The 16,411-nt window shown below is 49.8% G+C and overlaps 1 protein-coding gene across 3 annotated transcripts in view; it reads left to right on the forward strand.

Annotated features, from left to right (window-relative positions):
- Positions 1-2,727: 2,727 nt before the first annotated feature.
- RGS3 (regulator of G protein signaling 3) overlaps positions 2,728-16,411 on the forward strand; it is a 242,348-nt gene continuing 228,664 nt past the window's right edge. For 2 of the 3 annotated variants that reach the window (XR_012642096.1, XM_074973668.1), the window contains exon 1: positions 2,728-2,855. The gene's annotated coding sequence lies outside the window, so the exon portion shown is untranslated. Of the gene's footprint in view, positions 2,912-16,411 lie in introns of all 3 variants that reach the window. The other variant, XM_074973669.1, reaches the window with a different exon arrangement.

Here is a 16,411-nt window from a genome sequence, read left to right on the forward strand (position 1 = left end):
CATGGATGCCATGCTGAGGAGCTTGCTGACATCATCTGTCTGAAGGCAGAAACAGCCCCCCTGACTACCCCTGCCATTGGCCCCTCCAGAGAGCAGCCAAAGTGGGTCAGACCAGTGCTCCATCTGCTGCAAGAGCCTCTCTTCTTACAGTGTCTCGTGCCAGAGACCCACGAGGGGACGAAGAGAAGGAGGGCAGTTTTGACTGAGTTGCCCCCTCCCCCACCATCCGGCAGCTGGAAGTTTCAGGACCCGCAGAGCATGGGCTCGCGCCCCTGACCGTCTTTGCTAACAGCCGTTGAGGGACTGATCCTCCATGAACTCATCTCCTTCTTTTGGGAACCTGCTATAGTGGCATTCTGTTCATTTCTCCTCTATTCTCTATCCTTCTCCTAATGCTTCCTAACATGCTTCCCTTAGCTGTTTCCACTGCTGCTGCCCATCGAGTGGATATTTTCAGAAATATCCACCAGGACTCCAAAATTTCTTTCTTGAGTGGGCACAGCTAATTTAAACTCCATCCTTTGGAAGGCAGAGTTGGGGTTATTTTTTCTGATCTGTGTTACTTTCCACTTATCAACACTGAATTTCATCTGCCATTTTCTCGCCCAGTCCCCCAGTTTCGGCAGACCCCTTTGTAAGTCTTCGCACTCAGCTTTGGACTTGACCATTTGGAGAAAGTTTGGATCATCTGTCAGTTTTGCCACCTCACTCTTCACCCCCTTTTCCAGCTCATCTGCGGATCAGCACAGGTCCCTCTCCAGATCCTTGAGGGACCCTGCTAGGTACCTGCCTCCAGTGTGAAAACAAACCCTCAGCTCCTACCCTCCCTTCCTGATCTCTTAGCCACTCACTGATCCAGGAGAGGCCCTTCCCTCTTCTCCCAGGATTGCTTAGTTTGCTTCAGAGTCTTTGCAGAGGGACCTTGTCAAAGGATTTCTGCACGTCGCCGTCCATGCCATCCACCGGATCACTCTTGTCCACCTGCTTGTGTGCACCCTCCGAGAATTCTAATAGCTTGGCGAGGCATGATTTCCCTTTCTACAAGCTGTCTGGATGCTTCCCCAGCAGATCCTCTTTATGTATCGCTCTCATAAGTCTGTTCTTTACTAAAGTGTCCACCAATTAGCCTGGTAGTGACGTTAGGCTTGCCAGGCTTGCCTCTTGAGCCTTTTTTTCAAAATCACCATTCCATTAGCTACTCCCTCAGGCCTCTCTACAGAGGCTGACTTAAGGCACCGGTTACAATCCCCTATTAGTTGCGCTGCAGTTTCATATTTGGCTTCCCTCAGAATGCTTCAGTGAATACCATCTGTTCCTGGTGACTTCTTACTGCTTCGTTTATCTATTGGGTGCCAAACCTCCTCTCTTGACACCTCAGTGTGGGGCAGTTCCTCAGATTTATCACCTGAAAGGGCCTGGGCCTCTCCCCCACACCCTCTGCAGTGAAGACCAATGGAAAGAAGTCATTGAGCTTCTCTGCAAGGCCATTGTCTTCCCTGAGTGCTCCTTCAGCACCTCCATCATCCAGCGGCCCCACTGACTTCGGGGGAAGCTTCCTGCTTCTGATGTACGTGAAAAAAATTTTGCTGTTCATTCTGGTGTCTCCAGCTAGATACTCTTCAAATACTTTCTTGGCCTGCCTTATGCTCCCTTTACACTTGACTTGCCAGAGTTCATGCTCCTTTCTATTTTCCTCACTAGGATTTGACTTCCAGTTTTCCAGACTTGCCTCTAACCGCCTCTTTGACTCTGCAGTTTCACCGGGGGGCAATTTCTTGGCTCCTCTTACTGTTTTTTTGTTGTTGTTTTAAATTTGGGGTAACCGTTTAGTTAGAGGCTCTCTCTATTGTGATCTTTTTCAATAGTCTCCCTGCAGCTTGACTGAGTCGCGCCCCCGCCCCCTCTGTCTGGCAGCTGGAGGTTTTGGGACCCACAGAGCATGGGCTCCCACCCCGATCGTCTCCACTAACAGCTGTTGAGGGATCGATCCTCCACAAGCTCATCTCCTTCTTTTGGGAACCCGCTTATGGTGTTGATATAGTGGCATTCTGTTCGTTTCTCCTTTATTCTCTATCCTTCTCCTAATGCTTCCTAACATGCTTCTCTCAGCTTTTTCCACAGCCGCTGCCCATCGAGCGGATGTTTTCAGGCCACCGGGACTCCAAAATCTCTTTCTTGATGGGAACAGCTAATTTAGACCCCATCCTTAATTGAGAGGCGTGCTGGGACTCGTGGGTTAAGCCCTGTGGGAAGGGAGAAAGGGGCTTCAGTCTCAGCATGCCTGCCATGGGGCTGAACCCTGAGTCCCAGCGGGGCTGATGCTCTGAGTCCTGGCGTGCCCAGCTGTCCACTGAAAAGGCTCTGGTGGTCCTGGTTTGGACCGCAGGCTGCCCATCGACTTCCCCTGGCTTAGGCTCTTGGTAGCTAGGTGTATCTGCCATGCAAGTTTCTTTGGGCAGCTTTTTCCACACTGGGTTAGTTCAGGGGCCTTAGCAAACTCTTGGGAGATAGCTGGGTACATGCAGGCTCCACAGCACAACAATGGATTTGTCACTCCCTGGCATTCCCCCACTAGAGCTCCTAAGCCTGGGGCTAAGTATAAGATGTCCTCCCTCCTTAGGATCCGGACTGAGTCATTAAACTCAAAACTGTTCACCTCTGTCTCCCCTGGCCACCCCAGAGGGGACTCCAGGTGCTTTTTTCCAAAGAGAGTTGGGTGCCAGAGTGCAAACAGCTCTTCTTCGTCATTTGATAGGGAAAGGGGGCCTGTACCTTTAAGACTGGTCAATTTCTCTCCAGACATTCCCAGGCAGGTTCACAGAAGCTCTGAGCTGTCTGGAGTGTGCTGCTTGCGGGTGAGTGCCAAGCTTTGCCATTGAATTTCGCCTGCTAGATCCTGCTAATTTAGGAGGTAACTGGTGCTGGTTATTGCATCTCCCACCCTGGGGATTGTCTGGACTGTTGCTGCTGTTTTTTTAAGGAGATTTGTTGTAAACTGCCCCTCCCCACACTTAAGGGGGTGGAAGGAGTCATCAGTGTAGAAAGGCAGCAGCTGGGAGCTGAGTGCCCTTGCTGGGAAGGTGCTGAGACCCTGCCATGTTATAGCTTGGGGGCTGGGGGTGAATGGAATTGGCTCTGCTTGGGACCCCAGATCAGGAAGGTTAGGGTTGCACATTTTGTTAGTGGGCAGCAGCAAGTCACTAGGTATTTGTAAGCCTGGCATCAGTGCTGGTTTAAATCCCATCCCCAGAGTCAGCAGCATTCAGGGGCTGAGACTTTGCAGGTGTTAGGGGCTGCTGTGAAGATGCCCTGTGAGTTTGTCCAGGGTGTGATGTGAGACAGCAGCTGGTGGAATCTGGCCGGCATGCAGATTGCGGCTGTGCCACACTGTGTGGATGCTGCTGTGGGCACCATGGTTGCCGTTTGGGTTTGGGGTCCATCATGGACACATAAATTCTCCATGGTCTGGTCTGTGATGGGCCAGACCTGTGCCACCAGTGCTCACTTGTTTCAAAAGAGAGGGTATTTGTGTTGCATGCCTGAAAAGAGATGCAGCTAGCTCCCTCTTTGTCATGGCTGGAGATGCCTTGAGCCACTGGCACATTTAGAACTGACCCTGGAGTCCTGTCCAGATAATGCCCCAGAGTACAGTGGCTGTGATTCTAAATCGCCAAGTGGGGCCAGAGCCACCCCTGGTGCCAGCTGTGGTGTAATTCACACTTCCCTGATAGAGGAAACGTGGCAGTGATGCTGCCCTTCATCGGAGCTCCCAACAGGACCAAAGCTGGGAGTCTGTGGGAGCCCCACTGGTGCAGTGGTTGAGAGGAGGGACCCAGTGTGCCCCGGCCATGCCCAATTCCACCACACCCTCCCTGTGTGACGGACCTGTGCCAGGGCCTGCACTAGCAAAGGGGACAGCATGGACCCTAGGCTTCAGTGGGTTGAACGGCTCCTTTGGGTCAAGCTAACCTGTCATTTTGCAGCTGCATCCTGCCTGTGGCTGATGTTCTGTGTTTGCTGTGTCAGCTAAGGGCATCATGCTGTAGCAGTGCAGAGCCCTTCCTGCTCCTCACTATGCTCAGGGGGTTACACCAGCAGTGAGCTTGGCCCAGCGTTGCTGTTCCATGCTGAATGCCTTTCCTTGCAGATTTGATTTGATTATAAACTAGAATGATACCCAATCAACATGGCACACGTTAAATGGATTAAAACTGGCTAACTAATATATATGAAAATGTCTTTGTGAATGGGGAATCACGCCCCACTTAGAGCGGGTGTGTTTTTAGTGCAGGGTCCCATCAGTTCCTGACCCTATGCTATTTAACATTTTTATGAGTGACTTGGAAGAAAACATAAAATCATCACTGATAAAACTTGCAGATGGCAAAAAGATTGGGGTAGTGGTAAATGATGAAGAAGACAGGTCACTGCTACAGAGTGATCAGAATCAGAGCCCTGCAGTGGGACCGGGGTCCCGCGGCCCACAAAGGACCCATGGCCATAACAGTGGCAGTGGGTAAAATGTACTTTGCTGTGGGCGGGACTGGGGTGGGGCAAAAAAACCAGATTGCGGGAATTTGTGGGGAAATCCTGAATCTCTCATTGGTTTGTCATAAATCGAATTTCAGCAATGTCAAGCAAGTTTTCTTTTTTTTAAATAAAGGTTTTAATACTTAAATTTATGCGAGAGATTGAAAGAGGTTAGATGTCCATTATAACAAGAGTTAAAGTATTTTTACATGGTTTAACCAAGTTTTGTTTTATTCTTTTAGTAGTAAAATTGTGTCTGAATTTCATTTCTTTACATAATATATTAACTGACTGTTTTTGGTTGTTTTTTTAGTAGCGTGGGGGACTCTGTCTCTCAGGGTTTGTGGAATCGAAGGTTTCTGTGGGTGGGAGCACAATAAAAATGCAAGAAACAATGAGGGAGCGGGTGGGAGTGGGTGTTTTGGGGCAGGATGGGAGCGGGATTAAAAAATAGTCCCACACAGGTAGTGTGACCAGATGTCCCGATTTTATAGGGACAGTCCCAATTTTGGGGTATTTTGCTTATATAGGCTCCTATTACCCCCCACCCCCTGTCCCGATGTTTCACATTTGCTGTCTGGTCACCCTAAACGCAGGGCTGTGCTCTGAATTGCTTGATAAACTGGGTGCAAGCAAACAACATGCATTTTAATACAGCTAAATGTAAATGCATACCTCGAGGACCAAAGAATGCAGGCCACACTTACAGGATAGGGGAGTTGACTCTAAGGAGGAGTTGGGGGTCATGTTGGAGAATCAGCTGCACATGAGCTCCCAGTGCAATGATGTGGCCAAAAGAGCAAACAGGATCCTTGGATGCATAAACAGGGGAATCTTGAGTAGGAGGAGAAACGTTGTTTTAGGGCTGTCAAGCAATTAATCGCACTGTTAAACCATAATCGAATACCATTTATTTAAATATTTTTGGAAGTTTTCTACATTTTCAAATATACTGATTTCAGTTACAACACAGAATACAAAATGTACTTCAGATTTATTTTTTATTACAAATATTTGCACTGTAAAAAAACAAAAGAAATAGTATTTTTCAATTCACCTAATACAAGTACTGTAGTGCAATCTCTTTGTCATGAAAGTTGAACTTACAAATGTAAAATTATGTACAAAAAAAAAACTGCATTCAAAAATAAAACAATGTAAAACTTTAGAGCCTACAAGTCCACTCAGTCCTATTTCTTGTTTAGCCAGTCACTCAGACAAACAAGTTTGTTTACATTTGTGGGAGATAATGCTGCCCACTTCTTATTTACAATGTCACCTGAAAGTGAGAAAAGGTGTTTGCCTGGCACTGTTGTAGCCGGCGTTGCAAGATATTTACGTTCCAGATGCGCTAAAGATTCATATGTCGCTTCATGCTTCAACCACCATTCCAGAGGACATGCATCCAATGCTGATGATGGGTTCTGCTCAGTAACGATTCAAAACAGTGCAGACCAATGCATGTTCATTTTCATCATCTGAGTCAGATGCCACCAGCAGAAGGTTGATTTTCTTTTTTAGTGGTTCAGGTTGTGTAGTTTCCGCATCGGAGTGTTGCTCTTTTAAGACATCTGCAAGCGTGCTCCATATCTCGTCCCTCTCAGATTTTGGAAGGCACTTCAGATTCTTAAACTTTGGGTCAGGTGCTGTTGCTATCTTTAGAAATAGCACATTGGTACCTTCTTTGCATTTTGTCAAATCTGCAGTGAAAGTGTTATTAAAAGGAACAACATGTGCTGGGTCAGCATCTGAGACTGCTATAACATGAAATATATGGCAGAATGGTAAAATAGAGCCGGAGACATACAATTCTCCCCCTCCAAGGAGTTCAGTCACAAATCTAATGAATGCATTATTTTTTTAATGAGCATCGTCGGCATGGAAGCATGTCTTCTGGAATGGTGGCTGAAGCATGAAGGTGCATATGAGTGTTTAGCAGATCTGGCAAGTAAATATCTTGTGACGCTGGCTACAACAGTGCCATGCAAATACCTGTTCTCACTTTCAGGTGACATTGTAAATAAGAAATAGGCAGAATTATCTCCTGTAATTGTAAACACACTTGTTTGTCTTAGCGATTGGCTGAACAAGAAGTAGGATTGAGTGGACTTGTAGGCTCTGAAGTTTTACATTGTTTTGTTTTTGAGTGCAGTTATGTAACAAAACAAAATTTACATTTGTAAGTTGCACTTTCACGACAAAGAGATTGCACTACAGTACTTGTATGAGGTGAATTGAAAAATGCTATTTCTTTTGTTTATCATTTTTACCGTGCAAATATTTGTAATAAAAATAATAATATAAAGTGAGCACTGGACACTTTGTATTCTGTGTTGTAACTGAAGTCAATGTCTTTTAAAATGTAGAAAAACATCCCAAAATATTTAATAAACTTCAATTGAGATTCTATTGTTTAATAGTGTGATTAAAACTGCGATTAATCACGATTTATTTTTTTGAATCAATCGCGTGAGTTAACTGCGATTAATCAACAGCCCTAGTTGTTTTATCCCACTGCTGGGATCCTGGGTCCAGTCTGGCATGCACAATTCCAGAAGGATGGGGATACATTGGAGAGGATTCAGAGAAGAGCCCTGGGAATGATGAAAGAGTTAGAAAACCTGCCTTAGAGTGATTGAGCTCCAGGAGTCAATCTATTGAGCTTAACAAAGAGAAGGCTACGGGGTGACTTGATCCCAGCCTGTGGGGACGTGCAACTCGGCCGAAGCCTCTGTGAGCACCTATATGGGGAACAAAGATTTAATACTGGGCTCCTCAGTCTAGCAGAGAAAGGTCTAACACAGTCCCAGGGCTGGATGTTAAAGTTAGAGAAATTCTGACTGGAAATAAGGCAGACATTTTTAACGGTGACAGTAATTAACCACTGGAACAACTCACCAAGGGTCGTGGTGGATTCTCCATCACTGGCAATTTTGAAATCAAGCCGGGATGTTTTTCTGAGTGATCTGCTGTAGGAATTATTTGGGGGCAGTTCTCTGGTCTGTGTTACATAGGAGGTCAGACCAGATGATCACGATGGAATCTATGAACGAGTTGCTGTGTGAGATGCGGCATGTGGGACTTTAGACTGAAAGCACAGAGGCTTCAGCTGAGTTGCACGTCCCCTCTCTAGCCATCGGCCAGCTAGTTCAGGGGATTGCCATGTGTGTCCTCTTCCCAACTCCCCCACCTGCCTCCCTTCGGCCTGGGGGATCCCATAAGGAGTGGGACAGGAGCCTGATCTCCTGTGGCTCGTTCATGCCTGGGCCTTGCTGCTGAGACTGCTAGGGAGAGGCTGACCAGTGCCAGCTGGGACAGTAGCTTTGGGTGTGTCCCCACAGCCTCTGGGAGGTATGATTCTCAGCTCTGGTCTATGTAGACGTTGTAGCCCTGCCGAGGCTAGTGCCTAAAATTGCAGCGTGGCTGCGGTGGCACGTGTGGTGACTCAGGCTAGCCACCCAAATACGGTCCCACCAGGCCCCCGGAGTACATGTGCAGGCAGCTAGCCTGAGCAGCTGCCTGGCTGCTGCGGCCACACTGCTATTTCTAGGTGCTGGTGGTGTTTGTCCACCTGTGCCGGGGATCACACCTCCCAGCCGCTGTGTAGACAGACACACCCGTTGGGGTGTAGACAGACACACCCGTTGGGATGTAGCCCCATCAGGAAACTAACTGATGCTAACAAACCATTCAGCATTGACCGATGGACACCCTAGGGATAATTTGGGGTGACCTTGATGGACAGGTTTGACCTAGAGATCAGCCAATCCACTCTGCCAGCCAAGCCCCTCATTTGGCTTCTTCAAACTCGACAGTGCTGTAATGGCGTTTTGCACTATCTAGTTCTGTTGCTCTTGTTGGCATATTAGATTCCCTGCAGTGTTTGAACTGTGAGTGGGGATTTGGGGACCTGATACGTTCTCTGTATATACACTGAAGGAGAGCAGATGGTTTTGTATCTAGCCCACCTTGGGCATGGTGTCCTGCTGTGACTGCAGCAGTTTTTGTGAATCTAGCATAGTTGGCATAATTCAGTCATTCTGGAAAGTTCTTTCTTCCCTTACAGAAGAACCAAGGACCCTCTCTGCAGCTAGAAATCCCTTTTCTGTTGGAACATCAGATGGATTCTTCACTCAATCGATCAATTAATGTAGCCAGATTTTGTTTCTAATCATGGCAAACTTCAAAAGCTTATTTTAGCCTGTAGTATCCTTGCACACGGAGGAACTTTTGAGTCAAGAGGATATGGTTCAAAGGCCCCAATCCTACAACTGCAAGGGGGCTCCATGGGGACACAGGATCTGTGCAAATGTTGCTGCAGGATTGTAGGAAATATTGGATTATTCCAGTATTATAGGAAATCATGTCAGCCATGGGAATTAGGAACACAGAGAAAATGCATTCCATGAGGCTGCAAAGTTGTCAAACCAAAAACATCTGAAAAACTGCCTAGCAGTCTGAGCACAGGACTAGGAATCAGACACTAGAAAATGCTGATTTGCTATGTGATTTTGGACATGTCTCTCTCTCTTTCTTCAGAGTCACTGGCCACATCTACACTAGTGAGCTTACAGATGCACAGCCGTGCGGCTGTAAGATTGCTCATTTAGCCACTCTATGCCAAAGGGAGAGAGAGTGCTCTGGTTGACGTAAAACTACCTTAATGAGCAGCTAGCTATGTCAGCAGGAGACGCTCTCCCACCAATACAGTGCTGTGCACACTACCATTTATGCTGGCAAAACCCACGTCCCTCGTGGGGTGTTTCTTTCACGTCCTCGAGCAACATAAGTTTTACTGACACAAATGGTAATGTAAACATGGCCTAAGAATACCTGAGTTGCCCCCCACCCTAACAGAAATGTTATAACAAATAATTTAGGCATAAAACAGAGAGGAAAGGGGAAATGGTTTCAATCTGGAACTGAAATTTACAACAAAACTGTTCGTCACCAGAGCAAGAAGCTTTAAAAATAAGGCCTTCAAATGAGGCACTGTAAAGCTACTGAGATTGTGAGTGTTCCAGTGAAACAAAACTTAAGGGGAGAGCGATAGCTCAGTGTTTTGAGCATTGGCCTGCTAAACCCAGGGTTGTGAGTTCAATCCTTGAGGGGGCCATTTAGGGATCTGGGGCAAAAATTGGGGATTGGTCCTGCTTTGAGCAGGGGGTTGGACTGGATGACCTCCTGAGGTCCCTTCCAACCCTGATATTCTGTGATTCTATGAAACCACCTTAACTCAGTTGTAGTTAGACATACATATTCCAACCAAAGCAAGGAATTACCTACTGCTGGGGAACTGCCGAATTTACCATGCAAACTCTGTAAATAAACACTTCTGAATAAATCTGAAAGGAAACTCATTAACCCGCACAGTGAGAGTGGAATGTACAGGTCACTGTGGAAGTTAATGGAAAATGAAGGTTAATTTCAGTGCCCAGGGGATTAAATTATCCAAATGGAATCTCCTGGGACGGGAACAGAGGGAGACACACTTGTCCCCTCCCCACACTTAACCGCTCCTCACCCCACGGTGGCTTTCCTACCTCTGGAAGTGGAAGCAGAGGGACTCCAGAGGGGCTGCCTTGGTCAAAGGCTCTGGGCAGCTAAATCGGGAAATGATTGCAAACTCCCAGTGCTGAAAGTGTTCATGCTATTTTTCTTCTCTTTCTCTGCATTGCCTTGTGGGGCCTGTGCTAAGGCATAACATTCCTGGTTCAGAACTGCAGGGCAGATGTCATGCTAGAGAGATCAAGCAGGGAAGTGGAAAGTGCTCTGGTTAGATTTCGCTAGTTAGTCTGGGTGGTTTTCAGTGCTAAAGTTCACGTTGACAAGAGCTGGGCAGGCTGTCCTAGTTAATGCCATGACTAGGCTTCTCCCTTCTGGCTGTTCTCCATGTGTTAGGAAACCTCTTTGTTGCTGATGGAAAATACCCAGCACGGGGCTGCTAGAACTGAACAGTATGGAGCTGGTTTGCTGCATCGATGCCTCTGACTGGATTCCTGTTAATTATTACTAAGCAGGTGCCCTGATGGTTCCATAGATTTCAAAATTAATGGTGTTTGGGGCAAGGGGGTGCAAAGGGGAGGTGTCTCCAGTTCCCACTGCAAGGGGCCTGGAAGAGGCTTAGCGCCATGTACGACTGGACCCAACACAATATGGTTTCAGGTTTCTTCCCCGGCATTTTGTGCTGTCTGGTTGCATGGGCCCGATCCTGCCAGGTGCTGACAGACAGAGTTTAGAAAAGGGCTGATGATTTGGGGTCCCTTGGTTCCTGGGAGCGGAACTGGAGATACTTGAGCCTGATCTCATGATTCCCACTGAGCTGAGGGTGCTTAGGACCTAGATGACGTGATTTTCGTTTCCTTGGCGTCTCCACAGCAACTATTTCCTGACTTGTTATTTATTGGGTTGGTCAGGCTGGGCCCCCTTCTGACATGATCCCCCTTCGAAAGCTGCTAGGCAGGCTGCTTTAAGAGCCAGTGCCCTTTTGTGACTGTCCTGTTCTTCCTTTCTTTTTCCTCTTAAAAAAAGTTTTGCAGTAAAAAACGGAGTGAGGAGGCTCTGTCTGAGACTGAGGAGTTTCTAGGGTACTGGCAGCGGCATGTGAGGCAAACATCGTCTTCTCTTTGGGTGTAAATTGCTCTGACTGGGGGGAGCTGCTGACTCACCCAAACGGGAGACCAAATAATGCAGATTTGACAGAGCCAGGGCAAAGAAGGGACATTCTGGACCCCACCGTGCTGCAAAGCTGTCTGGGGCATGTGGCTGTCTGGCTAAGCGCTCTCGGGATGGCAGCTTTGCCCTCAGTTGGTGGAATTCCAGAGCCCAGAAGAGTTTCATGCAGACCTTATGCCAGCTCAGCCCTCCCCAACCTAACTGCACAGCTCAGGGCTTACGTTCCCTATAGGCTGAGCCACATCACATTGTCCATTGATAATTTTGCTTGCAAACTGGACAAGTGTGCGTGGAAGACAATATGCTGAGACCTCCAAGCTTGTTGTCGGGGCTGGGGCAGGAGGGATACAGCTGTTCCTAGATGCACTATTGAATGCTGGTTAGTTGCAGTGTGATGCTTGGTGTGAACCCATGGGGTTTCTTGAGAATGGTAATGAAACATGTCAATGCTGCTGATGGCAAAATTGGAGCCATCAACAGCCCTGGGCTAAGACAAGAGTGAAATCAGCCAGTGCACACAGCAGTCTGGGAGCCCTCAGCTTTAGCTGCTGCCCTTCGTTCTGGAAGTGCTAAGGTGAAGTGTGACTAATATCTGAAGGGTGCCTTACTCAGAGTGCTGGAGACTGAAACTCTTACCTCACTATATTACGGTAGCAATGCAGACTCCTCCTCACTGATGTACCCAATCCTGTCTGGCTGAGAAGAAAATATTTCAGTGTCTACGGCCTTATTGAAGTCCGTGGCAACTTTCCCATGAACTTCAATGGGGCCAGGATCTCGGGGCCAGGATCTCAGCCCCAGTCTCTGGCCTCCCTGCTGAGATGCCAGGGAGGGTGTGGACTCTGCTGGTGGCCTTGTCCTGGGATACCTGCCCCTAAGAAAGGGACTTGACCCCTCCAGCTCATTCACACAACCCATCAGACAGCTGGAATGGCCGGAGGAGCAGGGTCAGTGAGGCTGCCTGACACTTCCCATTCTAACCTCCTGTTTTCAGTTTTCAGTTGCTGATAACTCAGACAAGCGTTAACCTGCTGAGCTAAAACGCATGCTGTCTGGGGACTGCCTCGAGCTGAATGCTTTCGGACAGTGTGGTCACTCCAACGGGTTTGGCCAGCCTTGAGACGGTGGTGCTGGCTGGATACAAACCTTTAGTCTGACTTGGTTTTAAACAGCTCTAGCACCTCAGGGGTTTGGAAGAGGCCATTGGAATTTGGCCAGGTGACCATGCTGGTATCTGAGCGGTGCCTGTCACACCCACTCCCATCTCTGAGGGATAGAGAATCGCTGCCTCTTGTGGCTCGTGGCCTCGTTCTGTGTGGGTGGCGCCTGCCAGGCTGTCGGGCGCTGCACCGACACAGAGCACAGAGATGGCCCCTGCTCCACAGAGTTCACAATCTACGTCTTAAACAAAACAAACAAACAAACAACAACACCGACAACAAAGACAGGTGAACACAACCAGCCAGGGAGCGGAGTACACGAACCAGTGAGGATACAGGGCAACGTGACCAGCAGTGGTCTCAGCTTCCCAGCTGCTTGTATTGCTGGCTATGAGTGCATGTATTCTGGAGATTAAAAGCTCTGGAGAAAGGCTCCCTGCTGGGAAGAGAAGCTCTGTACGTCTGACTACAGACAGGAGCGGCAAGTTTGTATAATTTTTGGTGGTGCCCAGAATGGGTCCAAGTCCCACCCTTCCACACACACACATACACCTGCCTAAGGCTCTGGGAGGGCGTTTGGGTGCAGGGTGTGGGCTCTGGGCTGGGGCAGGGGGTTAGGGCGTGGGAGAGGGTGACGGGTGCAGCGCTTACCCTTGGGCAGCTCCCAAAAGCGACCCGCACACCCCTCTGGCAGTGGCTTCCAGGTGGGGGGGGGGGCAAGGGGTCTCCGTGCACCGCTGCCTGCAGGCATCACTCCCGCAGCTCCCATTGACAGCAGTTCCCAGCCAATGTGAGCTGCGGAATCGGCGCTTGGGTTGGGGCAATGCACAGAGCCACCCCCCGGGGAGGTAGGGCCGTTCCGGCCGCTTCCAGGAGTGGTGCGGAGTGAGGCCGGGCAGGAAGTGGCCTTAGCCCCGCTGTGCTGCTGGGGGTGGCAGGGGTGGCTGGGAGCCCCAGGCCCTTTTAAATCGCCTGGGGGCAGCAGGCGGGCTGGGGAACATGCTGGGGGAGGCATGTGGGGACAGCAGGTAGGGCCGAGGGAGAAACCCAGACCTGAACATTGGTGGATCTGGGCCTCTGGTCCCTGAATATTCCTGGAGCACGTGCATCACAGGTCCATATAACTCACTGCCCCTGACTACAGAATAGAGTGATGGGGCCCCTCTAGCGGATACAGCATCTCCTAATTGCTAGCTCTCGTCCACTGTGACCAGCCCTGGCAGTTCAGTGCGTGTGCCCAGCCAGGTGTGCGCGTGCCAGCCAGGTGTGCATGTGCCCAGCCAGATGTGTGTGTGCCAGCCCCGTGTGCGTGTACCCATCCAGGTGTGCGTGTACCCAGTCAGGTGTGCGTGCCAGCCAGGTGTGCGTGTACCCAGACAGGTGTGTGTGTGCCAGCTAGGTGTGCGTGTACTCAGCCAGGTGTGCCCAGCCAGTCTGAACCAGCACAGCTAGACCCTCAGGGTTTGCAGAGGATCCTTTTCCCGAGCAGAGCTGTGATCTGGCCAGCCCCTATCCCAGGACACCTCTTCACACACACCTGAAGTTCACTGAATTCCTGCTCTGACTGCCCTGGTTCCAGAGGCCTGAGCCCTCTCCTCTGAATGCTGTTGCTGACTGTGGAAAAAATATAAATTCTGGGACCAACAGCACGAATGGCCAACAGATCTTCTGTGTCCAAAACTACCTGGGGCATGATTGATAGCAATCAGTGCTGCATCTCTCAGGCGGCGCTATTACAAATTGGCTCAGTTGACTGGAGAGGCAGTTAAATCTTAGAGAAATCCTCAGGGTTATTTGTGTAGCGGCGTCGAGCTTCCTGCGCCGGGGGGTACGGTGCCGCGGGGCCAGTGTAGACACCCTGGTCGATGACAGCACTGCGATTGGCCTCTGGGAGGTGCCCCACAATGCCTGTTCTCGCCTCTCTGGTCATCGGTTTGAACTCCACTGCCCTGCCCTCAGGTGACCAACCATCAGGCCCACCCCAGACGTTCCTTGGGAATTCTGAAAGTCCCCTTCCTGTCTGCTCGGTGACGCGTGCAGTGGCCTCAGCACATCTTTCCAGGTGGCCAGGCCTGCTCCACGCACCAGGCGATCCCCCGCTTGGAGCAGTGCCGAGCTGCTGGACCTCATCGGCATTTGGGGAGAGGAGACTATCTAGTCCCAGCTGCGCTCCAGCCATAGGAATTATGATACCTATGGGCAGATTTCATGCTGCATGACAGGAAGGGGCCATGACCGGGACACACTGCAGTGCAGGGTCAAAGTGAAGGAGCTGCGGAATGCCTACCACAAGGCGTGGGAGACAAACCGTCGCTGCAGTGCTGCGCCCACGAGCTGCCGGTTCTACAAAGAGCTGGATGTGATACTTGGTGGCGAGCCCACCTCCACTGCGAAGGCCGCTGTGGATACTCCATTGACTCGTGTGCCAGTCGAGAGTGGACCAAGCCAGGAGGAGGAAATCTTGGACGGGAACGGGAGAGGGGAGGGGGACCCAGAGGCAGAAGATGACTCGGAGGGCAGAGGTGCATGCAGCCAGGAGCTCTCCTCTACCCCGGAGGAGGCTAGCCAGGCACAGCTATCTGAGCTTGGCAAAGCACAAACAGGAGAGGAGGCCCTTGGTAAGTGGCTTTGATTTTGGGAATCGCTGAAGCGAGTTGTTGGGGGCAGGAGGGTTGCAGAAAGCAGGCTTGTGTCTGTATGATGCACGTACCACCACATGCCTAGTCTGAGCGATGGAACAGGATCTTGATTGACTCCTTCACTTCACGGGAATCTGCCTCAGAGATCTCCACGAAACTCTCATGGAGATACTGGGCAATCTGCTGCCGCAGGTTCTTTGGCAGAGCTGCTTTGTTTCATGTCCCATTAAGGGTAACTTTCCCGTGCCACTCTGCCGTCACTGGGGGGCGAGGGGACCATTGCTGCACACAGGTGAGCTGCATAAGGGCCAGGGTGGAAGCTGCAGTCTTGGGGAAGACCCTCCCTTGATTCCCTGCTCACCTGCAGCAGCGAGAGATCTTCCATAATGAACACAGCTGGTGAAAAATGTGGGGACACTAATGTCTATAAAGCCCCCCATACAGTGCTGGCTCTCCCTAAGAGTCATGTGCCCAGAGTACAGTACGGTCCTGGAACACTGATGTCCCCTGCCCCACCATTTTGGGGGTCTTGTGGCTCTTGTGTGCTTGCCTGGGGTCAGCCAGTTAGTGACAGGTATGTGGATAGTGACTGTGTTTTAAATCACTGAATCAGCGGCCTGTGTGTTGCAAACAATACTGCTTCAGTAAAATGTTGCATTTTGGCTTCACATATATGACCTTGGGTGCCCAGCCTCCCTCTTTATTATCACCGGCTGAACGGCTGCACAGAATGAGAAAGTGGCCACGAAGAACTAAAGAGGACTTTCTGCGTGAGGTCATGATGCGCTCCATGGCCGAAAAACAAGAATTGAAGGAGTGGCGGGACAGCGAGAAGAAGGACGAAAAGAACAAGGTGCACCAGAACGAAGCCACGGAGCGGCTCTTAAATGTTATGAAGCACCAAGCGGACACGCTCCAGGCAGTACTAGCACTGCAAACCGAGCAGCTCCGCGCCCGCCCTCCCCTGCAGCCACTGTCGCAAAACTCTTTCCCATGGGCCCCCCCAGACACTGCCAACACATCCTTATCAACCTCCTGGCTCCAGTCTGTACCCGCTGCATTCCACTCCTGCCCCATCACAGTCCAGCCCTGCAGACTCCCAGTACCCACTGCACTCAACATGCGTCCCTCTGCAGTTTAGCCCTGCTGAAGTATAGTACCCGCTGCACTGTACTCCAAAGCAGAAGGTTGGATAGGATACCTTGACATACACAAATATTTAACTATTCTGGGATCCCACCTCCTCCTGGGACCCTCCCTTCCACCAACCCCCCACAGTGCTGATGTGTGTTTTTGTTTGTCTCTCTCCTCCGGTTGCTGTTTTTTAATAAAATAATTGTTTTGGTTGAAAGCAAACAGAGCCCTGCAAAGCAACAGGCAGTTTTCTTAAACCTTCATAGTGCATTG

Source organism: Natator depressus, chromosome 16 (assembly GCF_965152275.1).
Source record: "Natator depressus isolate rNatDep1 chromosome 16, rNatDep2.hap1, whole genome shotgun sequence".
NCBI lineage: Eukaryota > Metazoa > Chordata > Testudines > Cheloniidae > Natator > Natator depressus.